At 35.5% G+C, this 14875-nt stretch overlaps 1 protein-coding gene and 1 long non-coding RNA gene across 4 annotated transcripts in view; one reads left to right on the top strand and one right to left on the bottom strand.

Annotated features, from left to right (window-relative positions):
• siae (sialic acid acetylesterase) overlaps nucleotides 1–14875 on the top strand; it is a 176039-nt gene that overhangs the window by 15649 nt on the left and 145515 nt on the right. The window lies entirely within an intron of this gene.
• On the bottom strand, nucleotides 4130–7234 carry LOC120494467 (uncharacterized). Of its 2 annotated transcripts, none has more exons than XR_016145405.1 (6): nucleotides 7001–7234; nucleotides 6821–6896; nucleotides 6639–6727; nucleotides 6416–6504; nucleotides 5893–6295; nucleotides 4130–4317 (listed from the first exon to the last, which is right to left on the bottom strand). It is a non-coding gene; the product is annotated as an uncharacterized LOC120494467 (long non-coding RNA). The 2 variants fall into 2 exon arrangements; XR_016145404.1 differs by having other exon boundaries at nucleotides 6643–6727; nucleotides 7001–7233.

The raw sequence follows: 14875 nt of genomic DNA, 5'->3' as shown, positions 1-14875 counted from the left end.
TGGCCGCGGGTCATTAAAAAGTATTCAAAAGTCATAAATCAATTTTCCTAAAAATAAAGCCTTAAAGTATTAAATTGTCTTAAATATGTTAGTCATGTCACCGCAAAGATGCAGGCAAAGGCAATCGTTCTGCCAGCCAGGTCGAATATTTTCTACAATGCGTTACATTGTAATATTTTGCATTAAGCCTTTATTAATATACTTTATTATTTTTATTATTCTATATTTCTTTTCACTCCACTGTACTCCACCACAGGCGACCGCACGTACGGAATTGACAATTGGTTATTGTTATTTCACCATATTTTTGAACAGTGTGTTTACTTTGAAATATTACTGTATATTGTCAGTTTTAATTTATGTTTCCATCCTAAGTTTGGTCTTAAATTTAATTTAGAAGTGGTATTAAAAAGTCTTAAAAAGTCTTAAATTTAAATTGTTTATACCTGTAGCTAGCCACCCTGTCCCCAGATAACAATTTTAGGTTATAAGAACGTTTTCATAACATTCCCATTGAGTTAGGAAAACATTTTTTTGAATATTCTAGGACAGTCCACTTTTTTTAGACGTTGTATTAACGTTATTTCTAGGTTATAAGAATGTTATTCAAAACGTTATAAGAACGTTCAGTTCTCCTGTTATATAAACAGTGTATAAACGTTCTTGCTTGGCTATAAGAACCTGATTCAAACGTCATTGTAACGTGCAATTCTCCCGTTACATAAACATTGTATTTTACAGTTATTTCCTGGTTATAAAAATGTTAGTAGAATCTTAAGAAATAACAATTTTATTAAATGCTTTGAACACCTGATTATGCATGAAAAAAAAGACTTATAATTTTTTTTGATTTTTTTGTGATGTTTTGGTCAAAGCACCCAGCACTAATCTATGACAGATATCTTATTTTATACCCACTACATGCCTACTGTTTATTGCTTTAATGCTTGGGTCTGTTATGTGCTTGCAAACATGTTAAAGTGTGATCACGTCTTTAAGATATGGTCATGTGGTCCAGAGTGCAAAGTAAGGGGGGGGGGGGGGGGGGGCACAACAGCTGCTAGACCTCCGGTGTTAATTAACTCTCAGAACTGCTGATCAGCCCGGGTCTCTCGAGCCGCTCTCTCTCTGCGGGGTCAGGATGTGCCACTGAAACACTGCTGTGCTGGAAAGGACAGTCTTTCTATTCAATTGATCACATCCACAGCCTCCTGCTGTTTTCAGACCGTGTTTGTGCACCTTTGTATGTTGGAGTGTGTTTGTGACGGCCATTGTGCTGCTTTATCTAAAGCTGCTGAGACACTCATTTAGCAGTGTTCAGAGTCTGAGTAGACGCTCACTAGCCGATTGAAGATACATGATTGATCCGGGACTTGCTGATTGGCCATCTGTCCTTTTAGTAAATGAGACTGTAAAGCTCTGTGATTTACTTTGAGTTCAGGTTTGGGGCTTTTTAAGTGTTTACCTACCATATATGTCTGGGCAGGTTCACGAGAAAGGCATAATTTTTACCTCCGAAACATTGATGTTGAGACATTTCCACCCATTTCCATTTTGGAGCCTTGCCGGTAACACTTTACTTGAAGGGGTGTGCATAATATTGACATGACACCTTCATAATCGTGACACATGTCATGAATATGAAGGAGATTTTGTGGAGGTAACTGTCGTTAAGTGTCATTCGCTTAATTATGAAATTTTTAATGCAAATATGACATTGTTTGAGATGTCTTTGTTAAACCACCAATACATCATAACCTGTCAGTGTCTTTGTCATGACAACTTGACATTACTAAGACAACACAACCATGACATAGCAGATTAATGATCAAACTTAAGAAACCACTTAGCTTTATTGGTTAACGTTACATTAAACTGTCAGGTGGTTGCATTTGAGCGACTGACACTTGATGAAATTCACTTTCATGAAACCTCCTTCATATTCATGATTATGAAGGTGTAATGTCTGTTTTTGCACACCCATTCAAGCAAAGAGTTGCCGAATTGCCTTTGCAATCTTTGGATGTTATTGTGGTTTGAATTACGCCAGGCAATTGTGACTTTAAGAGTGAATTTCTTTCTTTCTCTAAGCTCATAATGAAACATTTTTTGGGGGTGGAAATGATCTTCCATTCAAAACATCATCACGTTTGTTAGGCTATTTTGTCTTTATATTATAATAATTGCTTCCCACTATTAAAGATATTTTTGACTACCTTTTGCTCAGAAAACAAATGAATAATTAAATAACGAGTAGATGACGTTTTAAGTAAATGTTTAATTAACATTTTAAAGTTTATTCCAGGGGAGGTGTGTTGAATGCGGCATCCGACTGGCGTTTGAAATGGCAAAGAAAGCGAAAATTGAGGGTTTTTTTTCCCAATTATTATTTGAAATAATGAGCATCAATTAATTTCACACTATGGGTGTCATTCATGAAACACGAGCAGAACGAATTTGTGTGTAAATCGTGTGTAAAGTGGTTCTGGCGTAAATTTTCGGATTCATTAAAATGTTCGTATTTTCCAAATGTTAGTTGGTACGCAAGAAATCTACACCTGCTCCCAGCCACGCGTAAATAGTGCGTTTAACATCCGAACGTTTTGCTCATTAATAAGGCTGCATTTTAATTCACCTCAATCGGGTACATATTTAAACAGCATTTTGAAAAAATATTTTATATAGTAATTGCATACGGTTTTTCTTTTTACTTTTATTAGGAGAGCCATAGCAGATCTGGAGATCGATGGCGGTCCTTCTCCAGTTTGAATACGATTTTTCCGAATTGAACTAATTAGTTTTTTGCGGTCAAGCTTAATGTTGAACCATTTTCTTCTCACTTCTGGGACTGTTCGATTAACAAATCAAATCACGCTCATATTTACTCGTATATTTACGAATGTTTCATGAATGAGACCCAATATGTCAAAAAAACATCCATATTTATATTTTTTAAATCTTCTAACAGCATGTCTCTTTTAAAGCTGGACCTATATTTTTAGTGTGTTTCTTTGTCGAGTCAAATGTGTGTGCGCTTTGTGCTGGTTTCATCAAACACGTGTAGCCCACATCAACATACAGAAAAAATCCATCCATGTATCACATCCTCAGCCTCTCCGGCTCTCCCTGTTCCTCATCTCAGATTGCATTAAGTCATTCCAGCTTCCAAATCATCCGCGGCTTTCATCTTACATGTTTTATTCCGCCCCTAGACCCAGACAGACACTCTCCGGTAATAACAGGCCTACGATATTTTACACCAGCAGGAAGATTGCTGAAATCAGATGATGTGTGGTCGAGCTTCTAAACCAATTCTCACACCCGCAGTAAAACTCAAAATGTTCATAGAGCTCGCAACCCTACACAGCAAAAAAATGTCAGGAGATTTGTCACCATGGGTGTTAAAATTATCACTTTCCGGGTGAACATACAGGTCCATCTTTGCTAGTGTTAAAACAACACTGACGATAGTGTTTATTTTTTAAACACTGTGTTAGTGTTTCATTTAATCACTCAAGGTGTTAGAAATTATTACTCTTAAATATACACATTTAACACTTTATGGTGTTAATCACACAACTCCAGTGTATTTTTTTATGTTGATTTAATGTTTATAATGTATACTTATTTTAAAATGGTAATGCAGATGAAGTTTAAAAAAATTTAACTTTTAAACCCGAAGATATTTTTCCAAAAACCAAGTTACTTTGAATTTATTTTAACATTTATTAAAAATTTTCAAACATACAATTGAATAAGACAACTCTCCAATGCAATACCATCTTATTATTTAAAAGAATAATTTCACTTTGAAATAAACACATCACTCTTTATTACTCTTAAAAAACTTTATTTCAAAACAATCCAAAAAGTCTGGGATCATAGTAGAAATCTGTTCACTGTAAAGTTAAAAATAAAGGCAAAATGTAAACAGTTGTTTCAAACAAACTATTTTTTTTATTAACGAACAAGCACGTTTACATTATAGGTTAATTTTTTTAATAAACGATGAATGCACAATATATGGATTTCTGTCATCAGAATTATATGATGTGATCAAATGGTGTTTAATATTTAAGTCCTGAACATATCAGTGAATGTGAGTCCTGTGTCAGTGAAGTTAATTCAGTACCTTTGACTTTGCAACAGTACAGCAGTGCTTGAGTCAAAAACATTCAGCAGATGAAAAACAGTAGCAGGATATGAGTGGATCAGCTGTATCCAGTCGCTAACAGTAAAGTTCAGTGCAGTTGTTTCACAGAGCAGAAAAGGCTGTGCAGATCCAACTTTAGTGAAAAATCGTGTAGTACTGGGTACCTAGAACACAAAACCAGATCATTTACACATTTGTGTTTCATAAATACAGCAAGTTTAGGGTGAAAAAAAGTTCAATCATCGACTCACACAAAAAAACATTTTTGTTTGATTAAGACTTGAATTTACTGATTTCCAAGTAAATCGAAGATTTAATTAATAAAAAATTATTCACCCTCATGTTGTTCCAAACCAGTAAGAGTTTTGCTCATCTTCGAAACACTTAAAGGGTTAGTTCACCCAAAAATGAAAATTCTGACTAATTATTCACCCTCATGTTGTTCCAACCCCGTAAGAATTTCCTTCATCTTCAGGACACAAATTAAGATATTTTTGATTAAATCTGAGCTATCTCACTCCTCCATAGCCTTCTAAGGGATTGAAACTTGGCGGCCAAGAAAAAAGTTATTAAAGACATTGTAAAAATAGACAGAGTGACTACAGTGGCTCAACCTTAAGTTTATCAAGTGACAAAAATACTTTTTGTATGCAAAAAAAACCCAAACTAAAAATATTAAAATTAACTATTCATTTTCTTCTGCGTGGGCCTGAGCAAGTTAACAGTGTAACAGTGCAGCGCTTCTGTGTTGTACGTCACACACACACACACACACACAACCAGCGTCGGCCAATAGTGAGCCTGTGTGTGACGTACAACACTGAAGCACTGTTACACTACGAGAACCATCTCAAGGCCCACAGAGAAGCATGCATAATTAAATAAAGTCGTAATTTCTGTTTGTTTTTGGCACACAAAGTATTCTCGTTGCTTGATAAACTTATGATTGCGCTTCTGTAATCACTTGGACTATTTTAACAATATCTTTAATAACTTTCTGGGCTGGCAAGTTTTGATCCCTTAGAAGCCTATGGAGGAGTGAGATAGCTCAGATTTAATCAAAAATATCTTAATTTGTGTTCAGAAGATGAACGAAAGTCTTACAGGGCTGGAACAACATGAAGGTGAGTAAATACTGACAGAATTTACATTTTTTTGGGTGAACAGTCCCTTTAATGAAGATATTTTTAATGAAATATAAGAGATTTCTGTCCATTCATCTAAAGCCTATTCAACCACTACTTCCAAAGCCACGGAAAGGTATAAAGGAAATCAAAAGTAATCCATGTGACTCTAGTGGTGTAACATAAATTTCACAATTTTAACTCAACTTTATTTACAAAATATTCCTCTTCAATGCACATACATGCACATCAACAACATGCACGAGTTGTAATGTTCTCATGAACGCATGTTGGAAATAAATATTTAATAAATTGGTAAATGTGTTTTTGCTGCAAACACAGCACTTGCATAGTTTAATAAACATTTATGTTAAACCACTGGAGTCGCATGGAGTACTTTAATGATGTACTTTTGTCTGGGGCTTGAAAGTGGTAGTTGCGTAGATTGTCAATGGAGGGGCACGAAGCTCTCAGATTTCATTAAAAATATCTTCGTTTGTGTTGTGAACATCGAAAAACGCTCACATGTTTGGAACGACATGAGGGTGAGTAATTAATGACAGAATTTCCATTTGTGGGTGAACTAACACTTTAAGAATAAATTAAGACACGCACCTTAAGAAATCTCACTAAATAGTCAGCCGCCGGATTCTGGAAGGATCGGTGTTCTCTTCTTGTGGCTTTGTAATGTTGGGGGCAGGTGATGGGCAGAGATTTCTACTTGTCAAATTAAGAAAACCATTGATTAGAAATCTTATTTTAAGTTTATATATATACACACACACACACACACACACACACACACTTTTGTTAAGTAATTTGACTAGACAAATTCAAAATATGTGTTATGAAACAAAGAAAATCTAGTAATACCAAGCCATGATTATTTTTGTTTGTGCCCATGATTCTCTCATATGTTAACTTATCTGTTATCTTTCCATCACCAGGTTCTAGTCTGTACAGTCTTTAAACACCAAGCCTGGTACCCTTAGCCACTTGGTGCATCATAGAATTGCTCCTAGCAAAAACAAATTGCAAAAATCAATAAATTTAAACATTAAAGCATCTCCAAATATCAACCAAAAGTTAATCTGATGAATACATTTGCATCAATATTTAATTTGAAATAATTGCTTACCCATTCTAAGAAGATTGGTCCTCCAAATAAGGAAATAAAGTGAAAATTTCACGTGCATTGTTGGTCCGCAGTTTGTGGAGTTGGTTTAGCTGGCAGACGAGAGTAAAAGATAGTTTGAGGATAAATACTTTATGATATTTGCACATCACACATATTGTCATAAAACAATATCATATTATAAAACACGTAGCACAGTAAATGAGTAAAAAACACTTAAAGTTACCTACTCGGTGTTTTCACTGTTAAAAGCAAACTCCGTGTCTGCATTCTGCACTGCTTTTTGAAATGCGTCACGAGTCAAAGATGCAGGACCTGACGGTTTAGGCGCGCACATTACATAAATATCGTTACAAAACAATATAATGCCATGAAATTCATGAGGTAAATTATGTTAAAAACACTTACTGTAGGTGTTTTCCCTGTTAACGTTAAGCCTCCTCCTCGTCAGCTCCGTATTTAGGCTAGTCAAAGATGATGTCGCCTTTGAAAAGAATTTCGACCGTTTAATCGCGCTGGGCATTTAAATATCGCCATGAATCAATATACTATAAAATACATTGCCAATGTAAATTAGAAAACACTTACTTTCGTTGTTTCCCGGTTAAAAAGCAAACCCATCCTGGTCTGCCCCGAATCGCGCGTCATAGAAAATGTCCCTCTGAGAGCGGTTTGCTTGTCCACAGAACATACATATTGTTATAAAACAATATGATGTTATAAAATGAATCTATAAATGCGATAAAACACGTAATAAATGCGTGTTTCCTCCTCGTATGCCTTGCGACTCGAGTCAAAGAAAATGGCGTCTGTGAGTAAAGTTTCAGCTCGTTTCGTTCCGCCCAGCAAGTAAATGTCCCGGATGTGACTAGTAACACTATTATTGGTGTTGTCAAAGCATTCTCAGGTGCTACTTAGATTTAACTCCACATATTTTCACCAGCCAGAGTGTGGTTTACACTAGCTAGTGTTAATCCCTTGAGATTCAACACCAGAAAATTAACACTTTACTCTAAGAGACTTTAACACCAGGATTTCAACACTGAAGATTTTGCTGTGTAGCAAACGCTGAAACTACACGCAATGTTGTCGTACATCCGTTTCAATTATTTATCGCTGTAGGTTGACAACCCGCGCAGCCGCTCACACAAACACTAACCGAATCCCTAACATGCCCGAGTCCCGCTCAAGGCATTTTGTGGCCAAAACAGTAGCATGACATTTCTGGCAGTGCCCCAGTTCCTTTAATTTAGTCTCGAGCCCATTTCAGATATAAGAACTCAAGGCGAGAAAGATCTGTTTTCGGTCATTTCATTCTGTTATGCCGATAATTAAAGTAACGGCCAATAATGTTTGATGAAGCATTTCATTTGCTCTAATAAAGTCTTCCCTGCATTTTCTTTTCCACCAAGTAAGCACAAAAGCCCATAATGACTGTAATTGCGCAGGCAGAGCCGAGGCTTGGAGCAGCTGAGGATACTCACAAGTAATAGTGTGCCCTTTCTCCCGCGGCCAAAGTGGACACTTCAGTAATCCCGAGACTCAATAATCCTCGCAGACCGGGGGGGTCGAGAGCGCGGAAACGGAGGATGAGGATGTGTTTCTGGGATTGTCAGGGCTTCTGAGAGGCAGCGGCTGGCATCCAGACCACGTGGGTAGTCACGTCCTCAGCAGCGCCTGTGGAGACAAGAGGGGTCATCTGTGAGGGAGAGAATGGCTCATTCTCATTCTCGGACAAAGACTGGCATTGAGAGTCAGGGGAAGAGGGGAGGGCAGGGTTTGAGTAGGCGTCATTTATTACTGGAGATTATTTATGGTGGGAAATATGGATAAATATAAATGTGGACTGTGGGTTGTGTGTTCACACTGCGCCCGAACCGATTTGGAATTCAAATCTGAATCTGATTGCAGGTGATGTTCAGGTTGTGTTATCAATATCGGGATGTACTCACGGAGGCTATATTTCATACATGAACATTACACATGTAGGCCTATGTGTATATATAACAATTATTGAATGATTTTGGTTAAGATTTTGCTCTATTTCTTAACCCTAAAACCGTATTCTGGACAAATGTGGGGAAAATAGTTTTGATTTATTTTTTTAAAATACTTCCCTTGATCTGAGCGGTGCAAGACTTGGGTAATTTTCCTAAGTTTGCCTCCTGAACACACACAATTTTTTTTTACAATGTTAAGGGGGTGAAAAAAAACTCCTTAATCTTGTATTTGGGTCAAAAATGGGCACCCATAGAAATGAATGGGGAAAATTCTAAAATAAGCCAAAATAAGACACCAGGTGACAGCAAAGGCACTTCATCTTTAGGTTTTAGCTCTAAGAACTTATTGGAATAATATTTTAATATAGTTAAAAAATAATAATAATAATAATAATAAAACTACATAGTAATTAATTTACATTATATGGAAAATATGGTACTTTTTGAAGTAAATAAATTCAGAAATACCCTCAAAATAAAAGAAAACACCATAACTGGATAGACAAAACTTTATCGAAGACAGTTATATAACATTTATAATAAATAAAAATTAGGATCACACCTGAGTCCTCTGTGCCCACATTTGTCCACAATTACAGGATTAAGGGCTAGGGCTACTATGAACATCTTTCATTTGCAGTCCACTGCAAACCTTTTTTTTTTTTTTTATTTATTCATTTTTTACTTCAGGCGCACATAAAATAAAGTAAAAGTTGTTGTGGCCAGAAGTTTTCTTCAACCTTCAGAAAGAGTCCCCCCCCCCCCCCCCACACACACACACACTTTAATCGCTTTGACACACACCTGCATTATGAATAGAGTTTCCTCTAAAACCAGCTTCAAGGGAATCTAGTTTTGATTTTGATTTTCCCACCTGCTGTTGCCTGTACTCTTTGTTGGAGGTCGAATCTCTGCTAAAGTCTGAGATCTTATTTGATGCTGTCCATTTATATCCATTATTGATGAAGGCGAGAATGAATCCTGTGTCGGTTAAGAAAGTTATGCATCTGGCCTTGAGCTGTCTATTGATTCAGCGTAATAGGCAAAATCACACGTCTATCCACTGACCAAAAGATACATTCTAATAATGGATCTTAAAACAAATTGGGTTTAGATGATTTAGCTGACAATTCAAGTCCCTTTTTTATTGATTTCAAAAACCCAATAAAAATTTGATGTTGTTTTTTTTTTTTTTACTTTTAGTCCATGTCTTAAAGCATGGAGGACATCTATATGGTAGTAAACTCTAAAATGTAGCTAGAATAGACCATAGTAAGTACCAAAAGTGCAAATTGGTTCTGTTCTAGAGCTTAGTGAGCTGCCTTCGTATAACATCTTCTTTAGGCCAAATTCTTACTGTTCTCAATCTTTTTGACTCCAAAGCCCCCCGTAGTGCAGCAACATTTTAAGTGATCATGAACTGGCTTTTAAAATTTTATTATATTGTTGTCTGAGGTCAACTTATGACGTTCGCTTGGTTTTTCCATTCAAAAACATTAAAATGAATAAGTAACAGTCTATTTTCTACCCTAGTTTTGAGCCTAAACATTTTCAGTTCTGAAATTTACAGGATATTTTTATAATATGATGACCTCTTAGATGTCAAAAGCTCAAGGAAAGTTTGATTTCTCAGTTCATCACCTCAATTTTAATAATGTAAAGAAAAATATAATTTCAGGATTTTGAAATTTTAAATTGCCTCTTCAGGCATCCCACTTTTTTTTGTTTTTAAACGAATTAACATGGCTTTCTACTTGTTTAAAAAAAATTCGAAAACTATCAAGTCTCTTTTTGACTAAACCGCTCAATCCATGTGGATTAGTTTTACAATTTTTTTACTTTCACAAAGTTTCACTTGTGTTACTGTCAATGGAGGGACCGAAATTTCTGAGATTTCATCAAAAAGATCTTCATTTGTGTTCTGAAGTTGAATTGATTACAGATTTTTAATTTTTGGGTGAACTAACCCTTTAATGAAAACGCGCACAAGACCACAAGTACACATGAAGTGTGCCGTTCAGATTCGGAACAGGGCCATAGGCTTCCTATTGAGCATCCCAGAATGCATTTGAGATAAGCTCAAGAAAAAATAAGATGGCAAATTAACAAATTATAAATGAAGAGTTCAGATGCAAAAGCCTCTAAATGCCATTTGAAATTTTCTTCTTTAATGATGATTTTTATCAAACTTGTATATTTAAGTTCAGTAATTTCACTTAAATAACAATTAATAGGTAATTATAATTGCCATTTAAGTGAAATCACTGAACTTAAATATACAAGTTTGATAAAAATCATCCTTAAAGAAGAAAATTTCAAATGGCATTTAGAGGCTTTTGCATTTGAACTCTTCAAATATCAATAGACAGAAATATCTATATTAAAGAGTTTCAGTGTTAAAACATGTTTTACACAATTTATCTTATTTTTATGCTTATTTAGACTATTAATAAGCATCCTGAATGTAATGTGAATGTACGTATAAATGAGAAGTTTATTTAGCAGCTCATCCCAGAGGACTATTAAACCAGTGTCCCGAGAATCACTTCATGCGCTGACAGTGAGAGATGTACAACTGGATGTGACCTGTGACAGATGAGGGGATTAGTATTGATCAAGTGTGCAAGCCCACAGACACGGGGGATGAATCAACAGTCCATTGCTTTCTGTTGCAGTGTATTCATACTCCACTCTGCAGTCGACGCCACTTACCACATCAACCGCCATAAATCCAGTGGGAAAGGGGCTTGACATGGTGTTTGGCAGCAAGAAATGTCAACTTTAATATCTCAATGAAGCTCTGTGGCTCTTGGACCACTGCACACATCTGCATGTACAGGTCTCATACTATACAGTCAGTGTGTCTCCATGGAAACTATAGCTATGGCTAGTATGGAGGGAATTCCTGAAGTCTAAAGATACTTAAGGGGAAAAAAATTCAAATCTTTTGTTCAAGACTCTAGATGTAATTTTAAATAAATATTTGAAATGTTGCAGTTACATATTGCACATCCAATCTGTCAACAAGTTCCATAACATTGGGTCAATTAACTGCCGATGGTTCCTTCAAACATTTCTGTCGACACAGACGTTGCGAATGCTGTCAAAATTGCATGTTGCGCATGTTTAACAATGTAGGCGGAAAATGCAAGAACGCAGTGCAGACAATAGAGCGTCTGCTGAATGTTTGATGCGCACGGTAAACCGATGCTGTCGATAATGGCTGGGTCCAGTTTTGCGAGAAGACATCTGTCATTTGCTGGAAAATTGGTGGGTTTTGTAAAGAAAGAATACATCCCCTGTCTTAGTCTCATGTTATGATTAATTCAGGCAAACCCACACGGAGTAAATGCTTCTTTATTCTGTAGTCAGTAGCCCACATCAATAATTCACTTCTTGGCAAGTTCTGAACTTCTCTCTATAAAGTTTGAGAAGTGACTATAGGAAAAAAAAAAACTAAAAATGTGAAACTTGTGGCATAAAACCTCACACTGATACTTAAGGGTATGTAACTCAGTGTTTTTAAATATCATTTTGTATCATTTTTAAATGTTTAAATATAATTCAATATATATATACTAAATGTTAACAATATAAACTTTTTATTATTTATTTATGTTTTACAAATGCATTAAATTGATCAAAAGTAACACTAAAGATATTTTATAATGATACAAAAGATTTCAATTTCAATGCTGTTCTTTCATCAACTTCCTAATAATCAAATAATCCTGACTTTTTTAAAATCAAGGATTACACAACAATATATATTTTTGGATGATAATAATATATACTTTTAAATCAAATCATCATATTAGAATGATCTCTGAAGGATCATGTGACACTGAACTGTAAAAACGAATACGCTTTATCTAATCATTAAAATTGTGGCAACAGATTACAAGCAATATTATTAATTACATTGAACAAATTAGAATTTAGTAATAATTAATCAAATTATTCCTTAAAAGTTAACCATTTAAAATGAGTAAAAATATCTGAATAACAGACAGACGTCAGAGATTAATTGAACTCTTTATTTTATATTGCCAACATTGAAGACACCTGATGTTAACGAGCCGAATCACTGAAGGAGAAACCTAAAACAAACACAGATCACCATAATGGCGACCTAAATGTAAGTTTTACTCATTTTAAATGGTTTACTTTAATTGAATTAATTTGAATAATTATTACTCAATTCTAATTTGTTAAATTGAATTAATAATATTGCTTGTAATCTGTTGCCCCATTTTTTTTTTGATTAGATAAAGCGCATTTATTTTTACAGTGAAGACAAATTTAGCTTTGACCTCAGGAATAAATTACATTTTAAAATATATTAAAATAGAAAACAGTTATTGTAATGGTATTTCACAATATTGATTTATTTACTGTATTTTTGATCAAGTAAATGCAACCTTTCATATGTTGTATTATATGATATTTGGACAAAAAGCTAGTGGTGATGCTGTAAAGGATCTGTGTGTACGCTGTCATTTATACAAGCAATAATGATGAGGACAATAATTTCAAAGATAGTCTTATTTGCTGAATTTCTTTCATAAGTATTTCTGAGCAAGTTGTAGAATCTGAACAATAACTGTGATACTCATCATTTAAAATGTTTTTCGGATGTCTTTGTTAGTTTAGTTTGTGTTGAATTAATTCGTTTAGCGTGGACTCGGTTGTTGAATAGCATAGAACTGTTTTAAGTGAGTTTCCAGTGTCCAGCAAGAACGAGAATCGATGCGTCCTCTAATGCTTTATGGTATTTTCTCTTTTTCACAAAGCTATAAAACAGTGGAATGAAGTGGACAAATCCAAACGTGCTCTCAGGCACCCATGTTGCTCACAAAAGTAGCCTATTTTGTTTTGAGATTTATATTTGATTGCTCAGAGGCCGAGGAGCCTTCACCTTATGAACAGTATCGAATTGAAATGTGATAGACGTGTGATTGAAAACTTATTGTTGTAAGCCTGAGCAAGAATCCTTCGATAGCTTTACCACCAGATTCAAGAGGTCCCACTGATAATACAAATGCTACAAATGTCTCTGTCACAGCAGCGTCTTGTGTTCTTTCCCCCGCACATGACCTAACCCACAGCTAGGGGGCGTGTTTAGGGTTAAATATGACTTACTCTGAAGGAATCCCCTTTGAAAAGTCCTGGGGGGGAAAGAGAGGTCTGCTAAAGCCTGCCGGCTGCAAGCATGCTGATAACAGCTCTATCTGGATATAACCAGGATCCTTGGTCAGGTTATGAGTAATCTAAACCGCACTCACTCATCTGACACGAGGGTTTCTCATAGAACGGGTGCATTCGCCCTGCCTAAACACATGAGCCGATAGCCAGGTGATAAAGGCGGATGAAAAAAGCAGGTTATCACCCGAACCTTCTCAAGGACATTTAGAAGGACAATCTGATCTAAGCTTGTATTTGGAAATTACTGCAAAGCCTCATGACTGGAGGTGACCTTTTATAGTGAAGATTAAGTTTTATTAATACAAACAACAGCAAAAAACGCAAGCGGGCAATAAAAATGATAAATAATGATCTCCTTTATTTCTTCAAAATGCCATTTCATTTAATAGAGCCATTAAATTAATATGCATGGTTTGTGTGTGTATTTATCTTATCTGGAAATCTAAGTTTAGTATCATTGATCTACTATTATATTTTTTGTTAATGTTGTGAATTAGATTTTTATATTAGCTGTTTTCATTTAAACTTGAAAGTTTTTATTAGCCTATATCGTTTTTGTTTAGTTGATTTTTAGTTGACCTTATTTTAGATATTTAGTACTTACTAAATAATTGAAAATTAGAAATGTTGCCTTAATGTTTAATTTAATTTATATTTTATTTTAGGTTTATTCCAAGTGTTTAGATTTTGTATGGTTTTAGTTAACGAAGCATATGAACGCTGTCTAGAAGAAACAATTGAAACAATTTCAGGTGTGATTTTTCTTTCCTATACATTCTGTCTTGCCGTTTTCTATTTTTGGAAGGATAATAGTGTCAAGCTTTTTTTAGGCACTATTTTAAGTATCATCCTTCTTCACAGTCAACTGCTGCACTTCCTCATACAGAAACGCTCATCAAAGAGAGATATCGCCTCAGTCAGCGCACCAGACATGAAGAGTCCAGACCTCTTCTGCGCATTCAGCTCTAGTCTCTTTAATAGCAGCAAGAATTCAATTAATCCCAGGAAAAGGGGAGCATGGTTCATTTTCTGCCCTGGCTGAAGTCGTTTGCAGCATCTCTGTTTACCCCGTCTCTCTCCTTGTGTTCTGCCCCGGGCTCTGCGCTGCCTGAATAGTGAAAAATACAGCATAAACCAGCATCCATTACTAATTGGTCCAGGCTTTTAGAGCACCCCATGATGCAAAACCAATCCAAAACTGGATTTCCCAAAACAGTGCTGGTACCCTGCTTGGATTCACTTTTTAATGAGGGACCCC

The sequence above is a fragment of the Pimephales promelas genome, chromosome 10, assembly GCF_988280905.1.
Source record: "Pimephales promelas chromosome 10, fPimPro1.hap1.1, whole genome shotgun sequence".
Classification (NCBI taxonomy): domain Eukaryota; kingdom Metazoa; phylum Chordata; class Actinopteri; order Cypriniformes; family Leuciscidae; genus Pimephales; species Pimephales promelas.
This window is presented reverse-complemented; position numbering and strand designations above follow the sequence as displayed.